The sequence below is a fragment of the Schistocerca cancellata genome, chromosome 10 (genome assembly GCF_023864275.1).
Source record: "Schistocerca cancellata isolate TAMUIC-IGC-003103 chromosome 10, iqSchCanc2.1, whole genome shotgun sequence".
Classification (NCBI taxonomy): Eukaryota; Metazoa; Arthropoda; class Insecta; order Orthoptera; family Acrididae; genus Schistocerca; species Schistocerca cancellata.
The window spans coordinates 117,794,494-117,818,441 of NC_064635.1; the positions used below are offsets into that span (position 1 = coordinate 117,794,494).

Below are 23,948 nucleotides of genomic sequence, written 5' to 3' on the forward strand. Positions count from 1 at the left end.
GCTGTGTGTGCATATGAAGGGCTTATTTCAATAGTGGTACAAGTCCATTTTTGTTCATTTTGAGATACAGAGTCATAAAGTTAAATGAGCGCTGACAAATCTGCATTTGAGATAGCAGAAATATTCAAACATATGGCTTCTTGCTAGAGATGAACCTTTATTTATGTTTGTTTGGATCACTAATTTCAGAAGCATTATAAGACAGAAAAGTGGAGGTAATGGACTTGTACCACTATTGAAATAAGCCCTTCATATTATATGACGACATGCACATTCAGCATCAGTTATGGTTAGTCAAATACTGCTGTGACTCTGAATGTATTATATTAATAAGAAGCAACATTGCCTTTTTCTCCTGAAAATATCAAGTAACGTAACAAATGTGTTTGATTCTGCTTCCAATATGACAGTTTTGGTTAATACTCCACATGCCTACAGGACTTTGCAATGCTAACACAGCAGAACTCAGACATCTGTATAAGTGTAGAGAAATGAAAACAGTCATATGAATGCCTCACTTTCGTTCCGACACAGTTCAAGACTCGGGAGAAAAGTTTTACACCTGGTGTTCTACATGGCAACTTCACACACAAGAACTTTTTGCCGACACTACTACCACCTACATAAGTAAACTTTTCCTGTGTTATTTTCAAGTAATGCACTTAAGCTATTCCTGATTTAACTGGAAGATCTGTACTTACCACTTTCATATCAACAGCCTCAAAATGCATATTGTAGACTTCGGGATATGTTACAGGTCAGTGTCACACCAAGATTGTGGAGAAAGGCGGGGGGGGGGGGGGGGGCATGTCACTCTCCAACAAGTGTTTACCAATAAGTAAGTGGCGGAAAATTATGGGTATAGGACGGCTTAAACATGTGGAAAATGAGATTTTTATTATTCACTCACTGTATTTGACATTTATTATTCCTTTAAAATCGCACAACAACGTCAATAAAACACAGTTTAATCATTCACACACTTATTTCACAATTACTTCACTTTTAAACTGCAAATCCTCTAAGAGCTGTCTTGAATCTTCGCGAGTCTCTCTCAAAAACAGCCTTGATGTGGATAGATACATACAGCAACCAGTAATCAGAGTCAGAACTGTGTCTGCAAAAACACAAGGATTATTAAACAATTTTTGCTGTCATTAATTACTAGCAATATAATTGACAGAGTAGATTGCTAATATTTGCTATAATAAATATCACATTTGCAAGAACGATCTCACTGAAGTAATTAAGTCCATCGAAACGCTTAAAAACTAACCTCTCGTCTGACGAAAACGGTCTAAAGACGCAGTGGCAATTTCTTCAGATCTGTTGACAATGATATTTTGAGTTATCACTTTACTGAGTGACTGAAATGTAGTTCAGGTACCTGTGAACATAACAATATGTTAGAATTCATTTTCTAAATACGAACTATTACGGTACTGTACGGCTACTTACATATTAATTACACTATTAATATTTTCACAGTTGTTTCTTTAATACAAAATTAAAGCCAACGGAAGAAAAAACGTAAAACATACTTGCCAATGACAGGTTTGTTGAGATGCAATTTTCTGTGTTGACAGATGTAACTTTTTCATACGGTGGTAAGTCGCAGAAATCGCAGAAGTAGCAGAAGTCACAGAAATCGCAGAAATCGCGGAAGTAGCAGAAATCGCAGAAATAGCAGTGGCGGAGGGATACACGACCTATGTTCCTTAACTGCGACAAATCACAGTTAAGAATAACAGATACTGAAAAGTAGCATTCACAGAAATCACAGATATCGGAAAATCGCAGTTTACCCCATCACTAGTTCCTAATGTTGTTGAAATGTTTCACAATCTGCTGTGGTCGGATTCCAGGGCGAACATCGACTTTACAGTTCGGAACCACTACATTTTTTAACATGGAATCGCCGATGACAAAGAAATCACTTTTGTCGATCTGTTTTGCTTGATTTCTTTCACATTTATCTTTTTTCTTATACGCCACAGTTTTCCACTTATATTTGCTTACAGATTACCGCACGAATCGTTTTCCGCCACTGTTTTCACTGGGATTTGCATATGCGAGTTTACATAGGTTTGTTTACTTCCCAATAACGTAGTTTGTACGCGGGAGTTTATTGAATTTCCACATGTTTCGCTTTCTGCCACTGTTTTTGCCGGAATATGCACATGTAAGTTTTCACGGTTTTGTTTTTTGCTCGCTGTGTAATATGTTTTAAGTGCGGACATTCATTTCAATGGTTATTGGTTTTATGTTATGGCACTGCATCACTAAGTTCAGTTTATCATTTTCGGATGCAAAATTCAGATAAATCACTACAGATTGATTTTTGGAGCAAAGATTGCATAAATAATGGCATGGAAATGAAATGAGCGTTTGGCGTCATTGGCCGGGAGGCCCCTCGCGGGGCAGGTCCGGCCGCCTTGGCGCAGGTCTTATTACATTCGGCGCCACATTGGGCGACCTGCACGCCGGATGGGGATGAAATGATGATGAACACAACACAACACCCAGTCCCTGAGCGGAGAAAATCTCCGACCCAGCCGGGAATCGAACCCGGGCCCGGAGGACGGCAATCCGTCACGCTGACCACTCAGCTACTGGGGCGGACATAAATAATGGTTATACACATGATCCTTCACATCCAAGTTCAGGTATTAATAATTTTTGGCTATGGATTTGGCGACGTTAGTGTCAGAGGGTGGCTGGATGCCCTTTCTGTCACCACCCCGTACCCCCGGGACGGAATTAGTGTATCCCAGCTGTCTGCGTCGAGTGTAATTCATGAAATAGCGCAAACGTTTTTCAAATGTCTGTAGGTCATGTAACTTGAGGTGGGACATGGGGACCAGCCCGGTATTCACCTAATGGGATGTGGAAAACTGCCTAAGAACCACATCCAGGGCCTTGTCGTTAATCCGCCAGGCGGATTAGATCTGCGGCCAGCGCACCTACGTGAGTCCAGGAAGCAGCGCATTAGCGCCGACGCTGAAAAATATAATGCTTCATGAAGCGTGACTGTTTCTATGGCGTTAGTTCTGCCACAAGAAATTTCAGATGCAGTATTATTGTTTGGAAACGAGGAATGATGCAATTTCATTTGGCAATCTAATTACTTATAGATAAGGGCGTGTTTTACAGACAGTGTGATAAACAGATGCAAATTACGCACATATCACGGCATCTTCCTCAGACTATGTTTCTTCACAAAGAAAGTTGTAATTGTTTTACTTTTATGACACTATCCTTGTGTCGAATATGTTTTTGTCTTATGATGATTGAATATAGCTTTCCTTCCTTCAGATTTTCTCTCGAAATCGCAACAGGGAAAATTACATACATTGTTTTGATGTTGTTTTCTCTCACGAACCATGTATGGAAAAATCTTTGTTTTCAAACTCGTCTTTGTTGAAAGCCGTATTTCTTTTACCCTTATTCTTTGGGGCTGACGAGTTTGACGAACTGTCTCCATCATTCCGGGACGAAGTATTTTTCCCGAATGCCTATCGTTTCTGATTCTAGAGTGCTCGAATTGGATATGAAATCCGCTGAGAACTTAACTATCTAAAAAACCCTAATTTAACATAAGACAAATGTGTATTTTAAATCATCTACAGTGACGGGGAGAGAAAATTAACAAATTATTCTTTCTCTTCGTACACATTGTTGTGACTTGGCAAGACAGCCAAGCCACTATGATTGGTAGCCGAAAGGCACGCGTCTAAGCTCACGCAGGCTGGCGTGAGGTCTGGAACAGTTATAGGAGTTTATAGTAGGAAGAAAAGTACGTAGCTTCTGGAATACTTAACTTTAATCCATAATTGGTGAACATCGGTCTGACGGTACATGCATCACAAGATAAATAGCAAATGATAATGGCGCCTTGCTAGGTCGTAGCAAATGACGTAGCTGAAGGCTATGCTAACTATCGTCTCGGCAAATGAGAGCGTAAATTGTCAGTGAACCATCTCTAGCAAAGTCGGCTGTACAACTGGGGCGAGTGCTAGGACGTCTCTTTAGACCTGCCGTGTGGCGGCGCTGGGTCTGCAATCACTGACAGTGGCGACGCGCGGGTCCGACGTATACTAGCGGACCGCGGCCGATTTAAAGGCTACCACCTAGCAAGTGTGGTGTCTGGCGGTGACACCACACACATGATTCGCAAATTAGGTCCAAGACGCAATGAAAGTATGTACCGAGTTCCTGTACCCTGTGTCCTGGACAGTATTTAAAATTCCGGGACAATCCTGCTGAAATCTCGACGGGTGGCATTTTAGGACATGTGTTCACAATGTTCCAAGGTTGACACACTGGCCAGGCTTTTCTGGAGAATGGTGGACCTTTGCCAAGGAGCGATGATGATCTTAACAGTTCAATAACTGATCATTCAACCTTGACCTAACGGTCACGTTATCAGATATCGGCGTTCGGCAACGGCCACTGTATCTGTAACCGATGGAAGCTCTCCCTTGTGTTGTGTGTTAACGACATCTCGGCGCTGAGCACGTTCTCTGTCCTTTCTGTCACCCACAAACGATATTAATTCACTACTATTATCGCAAGGGAGACACCAAGGTGTTGCATTCCGGGTCAAGCGTAAGACATAATACCTACAAGAGCCGGCCACGGTGACTGAGCGATTCTAGGCGCTTCAGTCCGGAACCGCGCGACTGCAACGGTCGCAGGTTCGAATCCTGCCTCGGGCATGGATGTGTGTGATGTCCTTAGATTATTTTGGTTTAAGTAGTTCTAAGTTCTAGGGGACTGATGACCTCGGATATTGAGTCCCATAGTGCTCACAGCCATTTGAGCCAATACCTACAAGAGAGCGACGGAAAACGACAGAAGCTTAGCTCAGAACGGAAGTGGCCCACAAGAAGCCACATACGATTGTACAAGCTTGTGCGTCGGGGCAAGAGGTAGTATGCGGGCCCAATAACGCGTTGAAATGCCGATCAGAAATACGGGAATACGCAACGACGAAAGAGCTATCGACAAGTTTCATAAATTGATTTTCTTCTTTTACACACTTACTAACAAAAACGTGGAGCACCTGGAAGGGTTGGTCAGAGGAAGAACATCAACATCTCGCAGTCCGTTTATAGAGACACGTGCTATAGGTGCCACTGATGAAACGTCACCAATATGCTGTCAGATGAGAACGCAGTAGATTCTTGAGTGCCATCAAGAGTTCCACCAATCGCCACCAGTGTGACATGGAATCGTATGTAGAGTTGCGCTCTACCAAAACTACAGATAAATAGTTTAGGTATGCGACGTAGACACAGCCGGTAGACATGGGATAGCGATGTGCACATATTCAAACGGCGGTAAGTATGGTATACACAAGGTATAAAAGGGTGGCTGACTGGCGCAGCTGTCTTTCACAGTCAGCTGATTCATGCGAAAAGATTTACAGCGTGGTTGTGACTGCACAAAGGTAATTAACACACTTTGAAAGTTGCAGCTAGACGTATCGGACTTTCTTTTCCGGAAATCTTTAGAGACTTCAACATTCCGAGATCCACAGGTCAAGAGTGTGCTGGGAATACAAAATTTTAGGCATCACCTTGTAACGATACTACAATCTTCTTGATCGTTACTTACTTAACATTTTCCTGGAGTTTATTTTGATGAAAGAACATAAATTTCCAACTTCTCATTATTTATTGGCAACAGAACAGCATTCTCGACACCAAGGTTACTAAATAATAAGGTTGGGCAGTAAGCGCTCTGCTCTGCCATTGGCTGGCCTAGTGACGTCAGAGTGGAAGCAAGCGCTCACAAGCAGACGATACGGCATGCGCGTTTACGTCAAGTTTTTGGCGGAAGATTTTGTTTATACCAGAAATGAGATGTCTACACTGCTTTTCTGCTGCTAAAATATTACAGTTAAAACTGATGAGTTATATTCTTTCGCAGCTTATGCCTCACACATCGGTAAAATGTCAGATCACAACCACACTGACACACACTTGAAATTCGAAACCTCGGCTCAAATAAATCAGAAACTATTCATTTAATCGCATTGAAATGAATTTACTTAAGAGCTCGAAGTTGCACACACTTGTTTGTAAGAACAGCATTCCTTCTTTCTAAAGCCGCTATAGTATTCATCAAAGTAACTTTACCTGTGTCTGAAAAAAAAAACTGTCATCTGTACATGTGCTCTTATTATGATGTTTCTTATTTGGTGACAGCTTTTCCAGGGCTCCCACAGATTTCTTATGTAGTTCTCGTTTCTTATACCGTTTGGTTCTGTCTTCTGTTGCGGGTGACACATTGACAGTCGCACTACTGCACGGCAAATTGCACGAAGGAACTGCATCTGGCTTGAGCATTCTTTTTCGGGGCAAATTAAGCAATTCAGACCGAAAATCCCTTAAGTAATCTGTTTCTGCGAAATGGCGAGAACATATTCTTGCATGCGCAACATTTACACTGTCTTTCCTACAACATTTCGACAACCACAGTTTTTGTAATGTTTCATTACGCGGGAAACTGTGATACATTACCTCAGTTCCCTTTGTGCTCCAATTGTAGGAAAAACAGCCCCTTACAGCACAGCCTGGCATTGTAAAAATTAATTTTCTCACTCACTTGTAGATTCTCCAATAAGAATTTCACAGGACGAACCATAAACTATAGAGCTGGCGAACACAATGTTGATCCCGCTGTCCACTATCGCTAACTATTTCAGTTCCGAATCAAATATCAATTACAGCAAAAACCGTTAACACTCCCGAATTCCGAATGTTTCCGCTGTTGACTGAGTACCTCAGAAGAAAGAACTCAATCAAAATGTTGTGGCGTAGCAAAACAGCCACGCCACTTTGAGGTAGCCGAAAGGCACGCGTACACACACGCCGGCTGGCATGAGTTCTGGAACAGGATACTTAATTAATGCTATAAGAAAAGTATGCAGCTCCTTGAATACTTAACTTTAATTCATCCTTGTGGTACATCGCTATTGACGATACAAATGAGACTATCTCCAGATACGGTTAATTACAATCACTGTAAGGCTAATGACGCCTTGCTAGGTCGTAGCCATGGACTTAGCTGAAGGCTATTCTAACTGTCTCTCGGCAACTGAGAGCAAGGCTTCGTCAGTGTAGTCGCTAGCAAAGTCGGCGTACAACTGGGGCGAGTGCTAGTCCGTCTTTCTAGACCTGCCATGTGGTGGCGCTAGGTCTGCAAGTACTGACAGTGGCGACACGCGGGTCCGACATGTACTAATGGACCGCGGCCGATTTAAGCTACCACCTAGAAAGTGTGGTGTCTGGCGGTGACACCACACAAAATACTCCTTCAAACACAAAACAACACAAGAAAAACAATCACACACAATTCGAACTGTGTACTGTTTGGCACAGCTGCTTCCACCGTGACGTCATGCGCACAACTGAGAAAACACGTTGCTTTCTGCGCATAGCTTTCTGCGCCCCCCTGCTCGACACGTTTAAACAAAGCACTTCACCGACATCACTGAGCTCTTTGACAAACGTACTCTCAAGCAGACTCAACAACAACAACTGACTCGCAGTTTCGCTGCATCGATTTATATAGGATTTTAACAATAGCTTCCAAAAAAAAGCATTATTAAATTTGTAAAATTTCATTGTTACAACTAAAGTTTACAAAACGTAAAGAAACTGATGTTACAGCCGAATAAGATATAAAATACAATATTTGAATAACAATCTTTTCTAATAATATCTTTAGTTTTCCATAAGAAAATCATTCTGAATTTGGTTCAAATGGCTCTGAGCACTATGGGACTTAACATCCGAGGTCATCAGTCCCCCAGAACTTAGAACTACTTAAACCTAACTAACCTAAGGACATCACACACATCCATATCCATGCCTGAGGCAGGATTCGAACCTGCGACCGCAGCGGTCGCGGGATTCCAGACTGAAGCGCCTAGAACCGCTCGGCCACACCAGCCGGCATTCTGAACTTGAATTACAACAATGTCTCTCGTATATTTTAGTTTCGTAATTATTTACAGTATGGATTTGGTTCCTAACATTCAATGATATTACAAATCGTGTGCTTTAACCGACTGGATACGAAAAAGTTACAAATAAAGGGTCAAATTCTGAAATTGGAAAACTGTGAAATGTAAACAGTTGGAGAGTTAATAATAAAGGTAATTACAAAGACTATTAATTGCAAAGGAAGACATGAAAACAAATAACAAATGAAAATACATCGCTTGGCAATAACTTTCAAGCTGCTTCTTAAGATAAAGGTGTTTTCTGTGTTAACTCGTTACTCGATTGTAATTATGGTAATTAGAGGCGCAGCCACCTATGCAAACACTTCCACAGCATTTTAATATTTTCCGCAAAATATTTATCCCTTCAGTTTCTTTATTATACATTCAATCCAGCATTTGTACGTAATTTTGTTGATGACATCAATTTCTTGATAATGATGACAATATACGTTCCTCCAAAACCATTTTACAAGTCTTCACAAAATATTCAGCTTTCTAGTAAACTGAGTCGAATGACACTTGTATGTGTATCTCTGTAACGTCCTAGGAAGCACCAAATCGTCCGACAACCACCCGGATGCATACAAAAAGGGTGGTATCAGACATTTCCTATGACTTTTGGGTAAGGCCGTTTCATTATAACCTTTCACCACAGACAACGCAGCAGCCAACGGCCTTCTCTTCAGGACCGAGAGCAGTGGCGTTTGCGTAGAGTTGTCAGTGATAACAGACAAGAAGCACTGTGTGAAATAACCGCAGAAATCAATGTGGGACGTACGACGAACGTACCCGTTACGACAGTGTGGAGGAATTTGTCGTTAATGCGATATGGCGGTAGACGAATGACGCGAGTGCCTTTGCTAACAGCGCATCGCCTGCAGCGCCTCTCCTAGGCTCGTGACCATATCGGTTGGACCGTAGAGAACTGGAAAATCGTGGCCTGGCCAGATGAGTCGGTATTTCCGTGGCTAATAGCTTATTGTAGGGATCGAGCGTGCCATGGAACCAAGCTTTCAGAAAAGCACTGAGCATGCTGGTGATTCCTCCATAATGGTGTGGCCTGTGTTTGCATGGAACGGGCGGGGATCTCTGGTCCAGCTGAACCGATCATTGACTGGAAATCGTTATTTTCGGTTACTTGGACAGCATTTGCTGCAATTATTGGTCATGATGTTAACAAACTACGATGGAATTTTTATGGATGACAATTCACCATGTCATTGTGTGCCAGCTGCTCATAATTGGTTTGAAGAACATTATAGATAGCTCGAGGGAAAGATTTGGCCACCCACATCGTGCGACGTGAACCCCATCCACATTTACGCAGAGGTCAGTTCGTGTAGAAAACCCTGCACCGTCAACACTTCCGCAATTATGTGGGGCTATAGAGGAAGCATATCTCAGTATTTCTGCAGGGGACTTCCAAAGCCTTGATGATTCCATGCCACGTCGATCTGCTGCACTACGCTGGGCAAGAAGAGGTCCGACAGGACATTAAGTGGCATCCCATGACTTCAGTCAGCTCAGTATAAATAAGATAGTAAATGGTAGAATTACCGGTAGTGTTGGTACCATTGGTAGAGAAAGGAATGTAAAAGAATGTGTAAAAGTGGAACTGGAAATCGTCAACTTCTCTCTCACTCTCTCTCTATTTTTTTTCTTTTTTTTCGGTTGCTTGTTCGTTTGGTCCTGATGAAGACCGCACTACTAAGTGCAAAATAACAACAATAATTACATATATTTCTTTACGTTTGTGAATGTAAATTGTATTTACGTGATCATGTAACTATTATTGCTTACAAAATCCTGTAAGGTTCTGAAATACACGGTGGACTAGCATTGAATGATGTGCGATTGTAATTACGACGGTAATCCCAAAAGTAAGGTCTCCAATTTTTTTATAAGCACAGAACTCTGTTTGCGTGGCAGTTGGTCACACTGAAACTTCCAAGCAGATTAAAACTGTGTGCCGGACCGAGACTAGAACTCAGGACCTTTCCCTTTCGCGGGCAAGTATTCTACCAACCGTGCTACCCTAGCAGGACCCACGCTCCGTCCTCAGAGCTTTACTTCTGCCAGTACCTCGTCTCCTACTTCCCAAACTTCACAGAAGCTCTCCTGCGAAACTTGCAGTGCTAACACTCCTGGAACAAAGGATATTGCGGAGTCATGGCTTATCCACAGCCTGGGATACACAGTTTTATTCTGCCAGGAAGTTTCATATCAGCGCACGCTCCGCTGCAGAGTGAAAATCTCATTCTGGAAACATCCCCCAGGCTGTGGATAAGCAATACCGTTTTTTCCACGAGTGCTAGTTTTGCCAAGTGCGAATTGCGCGTAGTTATTCGGTTTTTGAACGCAAAGGGCACTGCGCCGATTGAGATCCATCGCCAACTGACGGAAGTGTATGGTGAGTCGTGCATGGATGTCAAAAATGTTCGTAAGTGGTGTAGAGAGCTTGCAGCTGGTAGGACCTAAATTAACGACGAACCAAGGAGCGAGAGACCGTCAATTTCTGAGGAGACAGTGCTGAAGGTTGAGCAAACCATGCTTGAAGATCGGCGGATCATCCTGGATGATCTCTGCACGTTGGTTCCTGAGGCTTCCCGAAGCACCGCTCACAGAATTTTAACGGAAACATTGAACTACCGGAAGGTGTGTTCAAGATGGGTGCCACGCATGCTGACTGAGGACCACATGGGGCAACGAGTTGATGCTTCCCGCGCATTTCTTCACCGCCTTGCAGCCCAACAGAACAACTTTCTTGACTCAATCGTCACGGGCGACGAAACCTTGGCATGCCACTTTACACCTGAGACCAAGCAACAATCACGCCAGTGGCGGCATCCCTCTTCGCCAAAGCCGAGGAAATTCAAACAAACACTGTCTGCCGGTAAAGTCATGATAACCGTTTTTTGGGGTCGGAAAGGGGTATTGTTGGTCGACTTTATGCCCACTGGGACCACAATTAACGCTGACAGGTGCTGTGAGACGTTTAAAAAACTCAAACAGGCAATTCAGAACCGGAGAAGAGGAATGTTGAGCAAGGGTGTACACATTCTCCATGATAACGCTCGCCCACACATCGCTCGGCAAACCGTTGCTCTCCTGCAACAGTTTCAGTGGAACATAATCACCCACCCTCCCTATAGTCCTGACTTGGCGCCCAGTGACTATCACCTGTTCCCTAAGTTAAAAGAACATTTGGCCGGAAAGCGATTCAGCTCCGACGACGAGGTGAAAGAAGAGGTTCATAACTTTCTGAACAGCATGGCGGCGAGCTGGTGTGACATGGGCATACAAAAACTGCCACAGCGTCTACAAAAATGCATCGACAGAAATGGTGATTATGTCGAAAAATAGCTAAATGTTCAAGCTGTAAACTGATGTAAACCATTGTAGAAATAAACAGGTCTATGTACTTATAAAAAACTAGGAGACCTTACTTTTGGGATTACTCTTGTATATGCAAAACAAACAAGCAAACAAACAAAAAAAATAAAGAGAAGTTGTCGGCTCCCCGTTTCTCTCTTACACATTCATTTACGTTTCTTTCCCTACCAATGCTACCAATACTACCGGTAACCCTACGACTTACTGGTCCGCAGCTCGTGGTCGTGCGGTAGGGTTCTCGCTTCCCACGCCCGGGTTCCCGGGTTCGATTCCCGGCGGGGTCAGGGATTTTCTCTGCCTCGTGATGACTGGGTGTTGTGTGATGTCCTTAAGTTAGTTAGGTTTCAGTAGTTCTAAGTTCTAGGGGACTGATGACCATAGCTGATAAGTCCCATAGTGCTCAGAGCCATTTTTAGCCTACCACTTACTACCTCTTTCACACTGAGGTCACAAAAATCATGGGACACTTCCTAATATCGTGTGGATCTCTTTCTGCTCAGCGTAATGCAGCAGATCGACGTGGCATGAAATCATCAAGGCTTTGGAAGTCCCCTACAGAAATACTGAGACATGCTCCCTCTATAACCGTCCATAATTGCGGAAGTGTTGGCGGTGCAGGATTTTGTGCACGAACTGCCCTCTCCATGCAAGTGGATGGGGTTCATGTCGCTCAATGTGGGTGGCCAAATCATTCCCTCGAGCTATCTATAATGTTCTTCAAACCAATTATGAGCAACTGGCACACAATGACATGGCGAATTGTCATCCATAAAAATTCCATCGTAGTTTGTTAACATCATGACCAATAATTGCAGCAGATGCTGTCCAAGTAACGGAAAATAACGATTTCCAGTCTATTTGGACCAGAGCAACCAGTCCATTCCACGTAAACACAGGCCGCACCATTACGGAGCAACCACCAGTTTGCACAGTGCTTTCTTGACATCTCGGTTCCATGGCTTTGTGGGGTCTATTCCACGCTCGATCCCTATAATCGGCTCCTACCTGCGGAAATCGGGACTCATCGCAGCAGGCCACGTTTATCCAGTTTTCTACAGCCCAACCAATATGGTCACGAGCCTAGGAGAGGCGCTGCAGGCGATGTCGTGCTGTAAGCAAAGGCACTCGGGTCAGCCGTCTACCGCCATATCGTCTTAACGCCAAATTTCGCCGCCCTGTCATAACGGCTTCGTTTGTCGTACGTCCCACATTGATTTCCGCTGTTATTTCAACAGTGCTGCTTGTCTGTTAGCACCGACAACTCTACGCAAACGCCATTGCACTGGCTCGTTACGTGAAGGCTGCGTTGTCTCTGCTGAGAGGTAATGCCTGAAATTTGGTATTGTCGGCGCACTCTTGACACTGTGGATCTCGGACTATTGAATTCCCTAAGAATTTACGGAATGGAAAGTCCCATACGTCTAGCTGCAACTGCCATTCCACTTTCAAATCTGTTAATTACCTCGTGTGGTCATAACCACGTCGGAAACCTTTTCACATGATTCAGCTGAGTACAAATGACTGCTCCGCTTTTTTTTTTTTTTTTTTCCTTTATTGAGTTTAGATTCCCCCTAAAGGGGGCAGGCTGGCAGCAGCTTATTACGCCGCTCTTCAGCCTACAGAATTTGTTTTAAAAAGATGAAGATAATAAAAAAATAATAACAGTTGGTGATAAAATCAGTGACTTAAAGGTAAAATGGCAGAAAATACTGGAGCTTAAAACATAAAACACAGGGTGGATGATGCTAATAAAATACACAGGGAGCAGAAAAATAATAGACAGACAGTTAAAAAAAAAACACGGCGACAGTCTCGTTTCTGTTCGCAAGAGATATAAAAAGCACACCCAGCGACAGCATGATTTCTGTTCGCAACACTGTGGAAAGACGCACAACACTGAACACTCACTTAAACACTGCACTAAAAAATTGGCACAAATATGACATACCACACCCGAGAGCAGGTGGGGGGAAACTAGTCAGATGACGGGAAGAAAGAGGGGGGGAAGGAGAGGAAAAGTGAAGGGGAGGGGGGAAAGGGGCTAATGGAAGATGAGGGTACATAAGAGGGGGGGCATGCTGAGCAGACGTGCCAGGGAGTGGGGAAGGCAGAGGAGGGGAGTACAGAAGGACGCAGGGGGGGGGGGGAGAAAGGAGATAGGGAGAGGGTAGGTGGGGAGAAAACACAGGATGGAAGGGGGGGAGGAAGAGGGAGCCCAGGGAAAGGACGGAGGAAAGGAGGGGGGTGAAGATCAGAGTTGATAGGAAGGATAAATGGAGGGAGAGTGGGCATCATCTGGGAGGGGGAGTTGAGGGAAGCCACCTTGGGAAAGGAGATGTAGGGTGTAGAGATGGAGAGTAGGGGGGACACAACGGTGAAGACGTGGCAGGGGGTGGGGATGGGAGAGGAGAGGAGCAACCAGGGGGTGAGGGGGTTCAAGATGGCGGGAGGTGTAGAGGATGGGGATATGTTCAAGGAATAGGAGCAGATGGGGGAAAGGAATGAGATCATAGAGGATCCGCGTGGGGGACGGGAGGCGTATACGGAAGGCGAGGCGGAGTGCATGACGCTCAAGGATCTGGAGGGACTTATAGAATTTGGGGGGGGGTGGGCGATACCCAGGCAGGACTGGCATAACAGAGGATGGGACGGATTAAGGATTTGTAGGTGTGGAGGATAGTAGAGGGGTGCAACCCCCATGTCCGGCCAGAGTGGAGTTTGAGGAGTCGGAGGCAGTTGTGGGCTTTGGATTGGATGGAGCGGAGATGAGGGATCCAGGTGAGGTGACGGTCAATGGTGAGGCCAAGGTAGGTGAGGGTGGGGGTGAGGTGGACAGGACGGGTGCAGACAGTAAGGGAGAAAAATGGTTCAAATGGCTCTGAGCACTATGGGACTTAACATCTATGGTGATCAGTCCCCTAGAACTTAGAACTACTTAAACCTAACTAACCTTAGGACAGCACACAACACCCAGCCATCACGAGGCAGAGAAAATCCCTGACCCCGCCGGGAATCGGACCCGGGAACACGGGCATGGGAAGCGAGAACGCTACCGCACGACCACGAGATGCGGGCAGTAAGGGAGAAATCCAGGAACCGGAAGAAGCGAGTGGTATGACCTACGATGATGGCCTTGGTCTTGGAAGGGTTGAGTTTCAGGAGCCACTGGTTACACCATGCAGCAAAAAGGTCAAGGTGATTCTGGAGAAGGCGTTGGGACCGGTGGAGGGTAGGAGCGAGGGCGAGGAATGCGGTGTCAACTGCTCCGCCTCTGAACGGCCCTTTTATACCTTGTGTATGTGATAGTTACCGCCATTTGCATATGTGCACATCGATATCCCACGTCTCTCACCTCAATCTCTGTCTTGTATCAACACTATCGATCAGTGGTTTTGGTACAGCGCAACTCCAACATATAACTGATGTGTCGATTGATGGAACTCTTTGACGGCACTCACGGACCTCCTGCGTCCTCATCCGACAGCATACTGGTGCCATTTCATCAATACGAAAATACTCGTCCACCTATAGCACGTGTCTCCATAAACTATCTGCGAGATGTTGACGGTCTTACTTCAACCCTTCCGGGTGCTTCACGTTTCTTGTCAGTAAGTGCATAATAAAAAAATAAATAAATTTATAAAACTTGCTCATAGTTCTTTCGTCGTTGTGTATTCCCGCATTTCTGATCGGCATTTCAACGCGTTTTTGGGCTCACATAGTACCTCTTCTCCCAACGCACAAGCTTGTGCAATCGTTGACATTTGTTCCGTGGCTCACTCAACTTTCATATCCTCCACACCCAGGGGGGCGCAGAAAGCTATGCGCAGAAAGCAACGTGTTTTCTCAGTTGTGCGCATGACGTTACGGTGGAAGCAGCTGTGCCAAACAGTACACAGTTCGAATTGTGTGTGATTGTTTTTCTTGTGTTGTTTTGTGTTTGAAGGAGTATTTTGATTGAGTTCTTTCTTCTGAGGTACTCAGTCAACAGCGGTAACATTCGGAATTCGGGAGTGTTAACGGTTTTTGCTGTAATTGATATTTGATTCGGAACTGAAATAGTTAGCGATAGTGGACAGCGGAATCAACATTGTGTTCACCAGCTCTATAGTTTATGGTTCGTCCTGTGAAATTCTTATTGGAGAATCTACAAGTGAGTGAGAAAATTAATTTTTACAATGCCAGGCTGTGCTGTAAAGGCCTGTTTTTCCTACAACTGGAGCTCAAAGGGAACTGACGTAATGTATCACAGTTTCCCGCGTAATGAAATATTACAAAAACTATGGTTGTCGAAATGTTGTAGGAAAGACAGTGTAAATGTTGCGCGTGCAAGAATAATGTTCTCGCCATTTCGCAGAAACAGATTACTTAAGAGATTTACAGTCTGAATTGCTTAATTTGCCCCGAAAAAGAATGCTCAAGCCAGATGCAGTTCCTTCGTGCAATTTGCCGTGCAGTAGTGCGACTGTCAATGTGTCACCCGCAACAGAAGACAGAACCAAACGGTATAAGAAACGAGAACTACATAAGAAATCTCTGGAAACTCTGGAAAAGCTGTTACCAAATAAGAAACATCATAATAAGAGCACATGTAAAGATGACAGTTTTTTTTTCAGACACAGATAAAGTTACTTTGATGAATACTATAGCGGCTTTAGAAAGAAGGAATGCTGTTCTTACAAACAAGTGTGTGCAACTTCGAGCTCTTAAGTAAATTCATGTCAATGCGATTAAATGAATAGTTTCTGATTTATTTGAGCCGAGGTTTCGAATTTCAAGTGTGTGTCAGTGTGGTTGTGATCTGACATTTTACCGATGTGTGAGGCATAAGCTGCGAAAGAATATAACTCATTAGTTTTAACTGTAATATTTTAGCAGCAGAAAAGCAGTTTAGACATCTCATTTCTGGTATAAACAAAATCTTCCGCCAAAAAATTGACGTAAACGCGCATGCCGTGTCGTCTGCTTGTGAGTGTTTGCTTCCACGCCGACGTCACTAGGCCAGCCAATGGCAGAGCAGAGCGCTTACTGCCCAACCTTATTATTTAGTAACCTTGCTCCACACGCAGCCTCTTGTGGGCCACTTCTAATTTCTCACGAGGCAAATTTTGAATCATCTATAGTGATAGGGAGAGAAAATTAACACCTCATTCTTTCTCTTCGTACGCATGATTCGCAAATTAGGCGTAAGACGCAATGAAAGTATGTACCGAGTTCCTGTACCCTGGACAGTATTTTAAATTCCGAGACAATAGCGCTGAAAACTGGACGGGTGGCATTCTAGGACGTGTGTTCACACTGTTCCAGGGTTGACACACTGGCCAGGCTTTCCTGGAGAATGGTGGACCTTTGACAAGGAGCGACGATGAACATTTAAATAACTGATCATTCAACCTTGACCTAACGGTCACGTTATCGGAGATCGGCATTCTGCAACGGCCACTGTATCTGTAACGGATAGAAGCTTTCCCCAGTGTTGTGTGTTGACGATATCTCGGCGCTGAGCACGTTTTCTGTCATTTCTGTCACCCAAAAAAGATATTAATTTGCTACCAGTACTAACATCGCAAGGGAGACACCAAGATGATTTATTCCGGGTCAAGCGTAAGACATCATACCTACAAAACAGCGACGGAAAACGACAAAAGCTTGGCTCAGAACGGAAGTGGCCCACAAGAGGCTACGTGTGGAGCAAGGTTACTAAACTTCAGTAATTGAGACATTGCAGCCTGGTTAAAACGTGTATTTTTAACTTATACTGACATATTTTTTAGTTTTCTGTGACACAGTATGATGGATCGTTGTGTGGTATTGATTAATTTGTTAACTGGATTTTTTTTTCGGCTATTCTCACTGCCAAATTTACATAATTTCCTGATAGTCCCAAAATGTTTCTAGGATGGGACACAGGTCTTCACGTAGACAAAGACCATATCAAGGTCCAAAGCGCATAATATCATACTCATGTGCGAGGTTTTGGGCGTGCTCATATACACTATATTTTTTGTTTATTGAGGTACTCTCTCGTTGTAAGGTTAATGTGGTAAGCTGTAATACATTTGTATTAGAGCAATGGATATTTTATAGAGCTTGTTGTTGGTTTATTCAATAAAACTGAAAACGGAAGATATAAATTGAACGCATTGGTACAATAACCAGATAATTCAAGTTTAGATACTTTCCAAATAAACCACAAAAACTGTCCAGAGAATGGAAAACTTTATAATCGATGTTATCCCAGCCTTTACTTAGTCAATCAATACACCGTAACTGCTTATTTCATAATCAAAGGAAGTTTTGTCTTTGAATATGATGTCAGAAAATAAACAAGTAACTAAAGAAACAATAGCTCTTAGCATCTTACGGTTTACTGAATATGATGAAGAGTCTGAGAGTTGCAAAATAAGTAAATAAAAATGGATACCCTAATAAAAGTCATAGACGTGGAATGTTAATGACAATTTCATTGTTTCTCCTTCTGATGAACTGGATGTAGCGTTCGTAACAGTTCTCTCAAGGATCACCTTTTTATAAAATTCCATGTCTGAGGCTGCCACACACTTCTTGTCAAGCTTCATGACTTCTTTATATTTCTCTTATTTAATTGGTAGAGGCACTTTATAATTTTTTTCTCAGTAAAAGACGTTGTAGATGAGGCTTACTGAATGACGAATTCATGATAGGTGAGTTGTAATAATGATACACTACAGCGAATTATATACTTCTGTACAATGGATTCCCTATGTTATTCTGGACTGACCGCATGGACAGATCTCATTTTTGAACTACACGATAGAGCCATTTCCAAAATGTACAATGATATGGCCTAGTGACTGTTTGTACGCCTATCAAAAGAATAGACATAATGTATCTGTCCTGCATGGCAGGGTCAAAATTTAAACATTACACACTTCCTCCAGCCCAGACAAATTGAACAAATCGGTTGCTTTTTTTTTGCATTAGATGTGACCCAACGTTGCTTATAAAAGCACCATTTGCTCATGGGAGGTTCCAGAAAAACTCGAAAAGTTATGATATTTGGATAGCAATAGTACCAATTGTGGCAATGGCAACTTCTATCGTTTACATTCATGACAAATCGTCGATTTTGTAACGTCTGGTCTTAAGGTGATATTTTCATGGTATTTGGAGACATTTTTCGTTATCATTATCCGTTACTGAGATCTGTAGGTTCAAATTTACTATACTTATGCAGAAAACCTTTTTGTAGCCGTTTTTGCAGTGTCGGCCGCAATTATCTTAATAACTAACAGCAGAAAATTCCTCAAATGTCAACTGTACGTTCTTTAGACATTCGTCTAGAAAAATAATTTTTCCGCCTTCGAAAATCGTTATCCGTTATCAAAGCCATGATTTTCGAAGGCGGGAAAATATACTACTATAATTTCTATTCGTGGCAAATCGCCGACATTTTTAGCGTCTGTCCTGAAAATGATGTGCTCGGAGAATCGTGAAACTTTCTAGATGTCATTATCCGTTACGGAGATCCAGGGATTCAAAGATATGTACTCATGCATACAAAATATGCACGTAATATCCGATCTGGGATACGGACGTAGTTTTAACTGACGAAGTGAACACGTGGGAATGTGCCTGGGCTCATCGCAAAGATTCTGAGGTCACCACATTATGTTTTTAGTCGCCATTTTTTTCAACAATAAAAGTTTATGCCTCTGTGTAACTGGTACGTCACGCCTATATAAGCTTTCTTGACCTGGAAATTATTCGGTGGCATAACAAGCTACAAAAAGTTTTATTGTGATACGAAATTCTTTGTGCTTGCAGATCAGACACCACATTTTTTTGGCATACTGCAGGTGTAGTCTAAAAATGTTGTGCTTTTTTATAATTATAAGGAACTTCAAAGTGAGCTTGAGTTGGTTGGGAGGAGAATTTGTGTTAAGTTTATATTATATGTGCTTATTTGTTGTTTATATGCATAAAAGTATGTAACTGCGTCGAAGTATATACACTCCTGGAAATGGAAAAAAGAACACATTGACACCGGTGTGTCAGACCCACCATACTTGCTCCGGACACTGCGAGAGGGCTGTACAAGCAATGATCACACGCACGGCACAGCGGACACACCAGGAACCGCGGTGTTGGCCGTCGAATGGCGCTAGCTGCGCAGCATTTGTGCACCGCCGCCGTCAGTGTCAGCCAGTTTGCCGTGGCATACGGAGCTCCATCGCAGTCTTTAACACTGGTAGCATGCCGCGACAGCGTGGACGTGAACCGTATGTGCAGTTGACGAACTTTGAGCGAGGGCGTATAGTGGGCATGCGGGAGGCCGGGTGGACGTACCGCCGAATTGCTCAACACGTGGGGCGTGAGGTCTCCACAGTACATCGATGTTGTCGCCAGTGGTCGGCGGAAGGTGCACGTGCCCGTCGACCTGGGACCGGACCGCAGCGACGCACGGATGCACGCCAAGACCGTAGGATCCTACGCAGTGCCGTAGGGGACCGCACCGCCACTTCCCAGCAAATTAGGGACACTGTTGCTCCTGGGGTATCGGCGAGGACCATTCGCAACCGTCTCCATGAAGCTGGGCTACGGTCCCGCACACCGTTAGGCCGTCTTCCGCTCACGCCCCAACATCGTGCAGCCCGCCTCCAGTGGTGTCGCGACAGGCGTGAATGGAGGGACGAATGGAGACGTGTCATCTTCAGTCATGAGAGTCGCTTCTACCTTGGTGCCAATGATGGTCGTATGCGTGTTTGGCGCCGTGCAGGTGAGCGCCACAATCAGGACTGCATACGACCGAGGCACACAGGGCCAACACCCGGCATCATGGTGTGGGGAGCGATCTCCTACACTGGCCGTACACCACTGGTGATCGTCGAGGGGACACTGAATAGTGCACGGTACATCCAAACCGTCATCGAACCCATCGTTCTACTATTCCTAGACCGGCAAGGGAACTTGCTGTTCCAACAGGACAATGCACGTCCGCATGTATCCCGTGCCACCCAACGTGTCTAGAAGGTGTAAGTCAACTACCCTGGCCAGAAAGATCTCCGGATACTTCCCCCATTGAGCATGTTTGGGACTGGATGAAGCGTCGTCTCACGCGGTCTGCACGTCCAGCACGAACGCTGGTCCAACTGAGGCGCCAGGTGGAAATGGCATGGCAAGCCGTTCCACAGGACTACATCCAGCATCTCTACGATCGTCTCCATGGGAGAATAGCAGCCTGCATTGCTGCGAAAGGTGGATATACACTGTACTAATGCCGACATTGTGCATGCTCTGTTGCCTGTGTCTATGTGCCTGTGGTTCTGTCAGTGTGATCATGTGATGTATCTAACCCCAGGAATGTGTCAATAAAGTTTCCCCTTCCTGGGACAATGAATTCACGGTGTTCTTATTTCAATTTCCAGGAGTGTAGATAACTTGTTAAAACTTAATTAGCTTACAGCATTCGTTTTATATAAGCAGCACACCCTGCTGTAACATAAAAAAGAAGGGAACCAGCTGGAAAATGCTGCTGTCAGAGCACAAAAAATGCGAATATGGTCCTCTTTATAGGACTCTGACAAGAAAGTGGGGACCAGCTCCATCAACCCTCATTCCGTCTTCCTCACGAAAAGTTTTGCCTTGAGAACAAATTCGAGCAGTTTGTGATTTCAGAGAGACAGTCGCGGTGGAAGAGAGAGGAGGCAGTGCCACTGGGAGAGAAAGAGAGAGGAGGCACTGTGGTGGGAGAAAGAAAGTCTCAGTGAAAGGGAAAGAGAGAAGGACGAAGACAATAGTGGTGGGAGCCAAAGAAAGGGTAGACAGCTATTGCCAGTGAGAGATAGTGGCAATACAAGAGAAAGAGAGATAGATAGAGATTGTAACAGAGGGAGCAAAAGGGAGAGGAGACAGTGCAAATGAAAAAGAGAGATGGGTGCAGACTACACATAAACTTGAGGAGGTCTGGACTCACCATACCAGTGAACTTTTACACTAAAGAATTTGCACACTTCCCCCACCCTCTATAAAGTGTGATAACGTTTCCCTGTCTATGGATAAAACTTCGAGCAAACCATCCCCAAGGACATGTGTAGAAGGGAGAAACAATTATGGTTGAAGAGCGAGATAGCAGACTGTGTGCGAGAAAGAAAGAGAGAGTACCAATGGGAAACAAAAATTTTGGGACAAAGACAATGGCAGTGGAACAGAGGGACAGTGAAGCAGACAGAGAAGGAGACAGTGGCAAGGAAGAGAAGGAGAAAGTGATGAAGATAGCGACAGTGCCAGACACAGAGAGGAGAAAGTGTCAATGGGAGATAAAGGAGACAGTGGGAGAGATACATATGTAGACAGTGGCAGTAAGAGGGAGATGCTGAGTGTGAAGGCTGCAGTATAAAGAGCCACTGGGTAGAAGGATTTGAAATATTCTGTGTTAAAAGAGAATAAATATGTTTGCATGGCAAAGTTTTTGGTGAGGAACGAGGATAGAAGATTGAGGTACCTGGTAGCCGGCCGGCCGTTGTGGCCGTGCGGTTCTAGGCACTTCAGTATGGTACCGCGTGACCGCTACGGTCGCAGGTTCGAATCCTGCCTCGGGCATGGATGTGCGTGATGTCCTTAGGTTAGTTAGGTTTAAGTAGTTCTAAGTCTAGGGGACTGATGACCGTAGATGTTAAGTCCCATAGTGCTCAGAGCCATTAGAACCATTTGAAGCTGGTAGCCCACTACTTCGTCAGAGTCTTTTAAACAGGAGCACGTTTGCCGTTTTTGTTCTCCAAGAGGAGCATTTCTCAGCTGGTAAGTACTGACCGAATTTCTTTAGAAAAGTCAATTCTGTCATAATCTATCCATTAGGAGGTATAGTATTATGTTAAAACTTTAACTCAATAAGACAATTAAAGTTAGAAACTACGCGTATATCTCGAGGCAGTGTAACTCACAGCGCTCACCGAGTAATCAAGAACGAGAGTACTTGGAGACCTCCAACAAATTTAACACAAAATTTCAAACCCTTAGGAAACTACACAGAAGCGCCAAAGAAATTGGTATAGGCATACGAATTCAAATACAGAGATATGTAAACAGACAGAATACGGCGCTGCGGTCGACAACGCCTATATAAGACAAGTGTCTGGTGCAGTTGTTAGATCGGTTATGGTTGCTACAATGGCAGGTTATCAAGATTTAAGTCAGTTTGAACGTGGTGTTATAGTCGGCGCACACAGCGTCTCCGAGGTAGCGATGAAGTGGGGATTTTCCCGTATGACCGTTTCAAGAGTGTACCGTGAATATCAGGAATCCGGTAACTCATCAAATCTCCGACGTCGCTGCGGCCGGAAATAGATCCTGCAAGAACGGGACCAACGACGACTGAACAGAATCGTTCAACGGGACAGAAGTGCAATCCTTCCGCAAACTGCTGCACATTTCAATGATAGGCCATCAACAAGTGTCAGCGTGCGAACCATCCAAAGCAACATTATCGATATGGGCTTCCAGTGCCGAAGTCCCACTCGTGTACCTTTGATGACTGAACGATACAAGACTTCACTCCTCGTCTGGGCCCATCAGCACCGATACTGAACTGTTGATGAGTGGAAACATGTTGCCTGGTCGGTCAAGTCTCGTTTCAAATTGTATCGAGTGGATGGACTTGTAGGCATATGGAGATAACCTCATGAATCCATGGATCCTGCATGTCAGCCAGCAGGGGACTGTTCAAGCTGGTGCGGGCTCTGTAGTGGTGTGGAACGTGTGCAAATGGTTCAAATGACTCTGAGCGCTATGGGACTTAACATCTGAGGTCATCAGTCACCCAGAAAACTACACTACTGGCCATTAAAATTGCTACACCACGAAGATGACGTGCTACAGACGCGAAATTTAACCGACAGCAAGAAGATGCTGTGATACGCAAATGATTAGCTTTTCACGGCATTCACACAAGGATGGCGCCGGTAGCGACACCTACAACGTGCTGACATGAGAAAAGTTTCCAACCGATTTCTCATACACAAACAGCAGTTGACCGGCGTTGCCTGGTGAAACGTTGTTGTGATGCCTCGTGTAAGGAGGAGAAATGCGTACCATCAAGTTTCCGACTTTGATAAAGGTCGGATTGTAGCCTATTGCGATTGCGGTTTATCGTATCGCGACATTGCTGCTCGCGTTGGCCGAGATCCAATGACTGTTAGCAGAATATGGTATCGGTGGGTTCACGAGAGTAATACGGAATGCCGTGCTGGATCCCAACGGCCTCGTATCACTAGCAGTCGAGATGACAGGCATCTTATCCGCATGGCTGTAACGGATCGTGCAGCCACGTCTCGATACCTGAGTTAACAGATGGGGACGTTTGCAAGATAACGACCATCTGCACGAACAGTTCGACGACGTTTGCAGCAGCATGGACTATCAGGTCGGAGACCATGGCTGCGGTTACCGTTGACGCTGCATCACAGACAGGAGCGCCTGCGATGGTGTGCTCAACGACGAACCAGGGTGTACGAATGGCAAAAGTCATGTTTTCGGATGAATCCAGGTTCCTTTTAAAGCA

At 44.4% G+C, this 23,948-nt stretch overlaps 1 long non-coding RNA gene across 1 annotated transcript; it reads right to left on the minus strand.

The window, feature by feature from the left end:
• Positions 1–919: 919 nt before the first annotated feature.
• LOC126106888 (uncharacterized) lies at positions 920–1,654 on the minus strand. The gene is made up of 3 exons (XR_007523415.1): positions 1,542–1,654; positions 1,277–1,387; positions 920–1,117 (listed from the first exon to the last, which is right to left on the minus strand). It is a non-coding gene; the product is annotated as an uncharacterized LOC126106888 (long non-coding RNA).
• Between the last annotated feature and the right edge of the window lie 22,294 nt (positions 1,655–23,948).